Here is a 2,468-nt window from a genome sequence, read left to right on the forward strand (position 1 = left end):
GGCACTCTAATTGTTGTACAAAAATCATCGAATGGCAAGTTGATAGTTTTATTATAAATTTTGTATTGAACCATGGGGTTAGATTGCGACCAATTGAACTTAAAATCCTGCACAACAGACATAGTCAATTTTGCATATTGGCATGGTTCTCCGTCAACAAAATCATTCAACCCTGCACGAGAAATTAGATTCTGAACATCTCCCAAGATTCATGCACTTCTCATGAAATCTGTGCACGGGTAGTAAGAGGGATATACTCCCTCTTCGCGGTTCACTCTCATGACTTGTTGCACCTCCAATTCTTGTTGGTTTAGTTGATGTCTATTCCACTCCATTTTCTGAAATTTTCAACAAACATTATAAAATTTGATTTGGTGACATATAATTGAGGGAAACTACTATAGGAACTTGCTAGAGTACTAATCATGCATCAAAACTAGTTTATACATCTTAGAACAAGCATGCAAGCTCACTAAACATGTTACCTACAGCAGCAAAATATTCAAGATATACTCAACCAAATAAAATTCTACTTGGATAATCGGAGGAGTCACATACCGGAGAGCAAATGTGCCAAATTTCAGACAGAAATCTGGGTTGAGCAAAGAGATCGAGAAATCTTGAGCTCTTGAGCAGAAACGCGAGTGAGAGGAAACTGGTGCTGGTTTTTTCGGGAGAGAGAAGAGTGTGGGAGGAAGAGATAAAGAAGTGGGGCAAGGGGGAGCCCACACAACAGGGTGGCGCGCCCCCCTTCCAGGCCGCGCCGGCCTGTGGGGTGCCACCATGGGGTGCCCCACTGGTCATCCCCAGGTGCTCCCAGGTGCGTCTTCGAAAAATAGGACCAACGGTATAATTTTTGTGAATTTTTGAAAACTTTGAAAAATGCACATTTCTGGGTATTAAGTTTATTATTACTGGACAGAAAAAGATTTTGAAATTTCTATACAACTAAGGAACTTTGCAAATCAAAAGTGCTACAGCAAGTAGAACAAGTGGAGGAAGAAAGAAATGTTGTTCACCTCCTCTATGCATATAAAAAGTATTTGTTAGCAAGGTTGATCAAGTCTTGCCACCAAATAAATTTTACATAGCATAAGAAGAAATAAACCTCAAATCAATCATGTTACCTTGAATTGTATTGATATGGATCCAATCATAAGATTTTTATATCCTTCTTTAGACTCATATATAGGACAATCAATAGTTCCAACTTTGATAGTTCTCACGTTAGAAATGGTATTAACTCCACATACTTTATCAATCATCTTGGGAAAATAGACGGTATGCTCCTTGTCATCAACATTGAAAGTAACTTTTCCTTTATTGCAATCAATAACAGCCCCTGCGGTGTTAAGAAAAGGTCTCCCAAGAATAATAGACATATTATATATCATCTTCAGGCATTTCCAACACAACAAAATCAGTTAATATCAAGCAGTTATTAGTAACTTGAACAGGAACATCCTCACATATACCAACAGGAATAGCAGTAGATTTATCAGCCATTTGCAAAGATATATCAGTAGGTATCAACTTATCTAAATAAAGTCTCTTATAAAGAGAAAAAGGCATAACACTAACACCGGCTCCCAAGTCACATAGAGCAGTTCTAACGTAATTATTCTTAATAGAACAAGGAATAGTCGGTATACCTGGGTCGCCCAACTTCTTTGGAACCTTGCCATTGAAAGAGTAATTAGCAAGCATAGTGGAAATCTCCTCATTGGGGATTTTTCTCTTGTTAGTGACAATATCTTTCATATACTTTGAATAAGGAGGCAATTTAATAGCATCAGTCAAAGGGATTTGCAAGAATAAAGGTTTCATCCAATCGCAAAATTTATTATAGTGTTCTTCTTACTTTGATTTTAGTTTCTTAGCAGGAAAAGGCATTTGCTTTTGTACCCAAGGTTCCCTTTCATTACCATGTTTCTTAGCAATAAAATCTTCTTTAGTATACTTTTATTTTTAGCATGCTTTTCAGGTTCATCTTCAACTTCTTCTTTATCATAAGCATCATTCTTATCATTATCATGTTCATTATCATGTTCATTATCACTTTCAGTTTCAGCATCGGAAATAGAAATACTATTAGGATCATTAACAGGTTCAGAGGATTCTACAACATTTTTATGTTTCTTCTTCTTTTTCTTAGAAGGGGCACTAGTTTCAATTCGTTGAGAATCTTGTTCAAATCTTTTGGGTTGCCCTTCAGGATATAGAGGACCGCCTCTAGTTGTTACTTCATAAGCATGTTTCTCTTTAGAATTATTTTTTAACAAGTCATTTTGCACTTTAGTGAGTTGATCAATTTGAGTTTGAACCATTTGAAAATGTTTAACAAGCATCTTAACATCATTGGAGGTTCTCTCCACAATATCATGCAAATTGCTAATAGCTTGAGAATTTTCCATTAGATGATTCTCTACTCTCATATTAAAATTTTCTTGCTTAACAATATAATTATC

The sequence above is a fragment of the Lolium rigidum genome, chromosome 4 (assembly GCF_022539505.1).
Source record: "Lolium rigidum isolate FL_2022 chromosome 4, APGP_CSIRO_Lrig_0.1, whole genome shotgun sequence".
NCBI classification, from domain to species: domain Eukaryota; kingdom Viridiplantae; phylum Streptophyta; class Magnoliopsida; order Poales; family Poaceae; genus Lolium; species Lolium rigidum.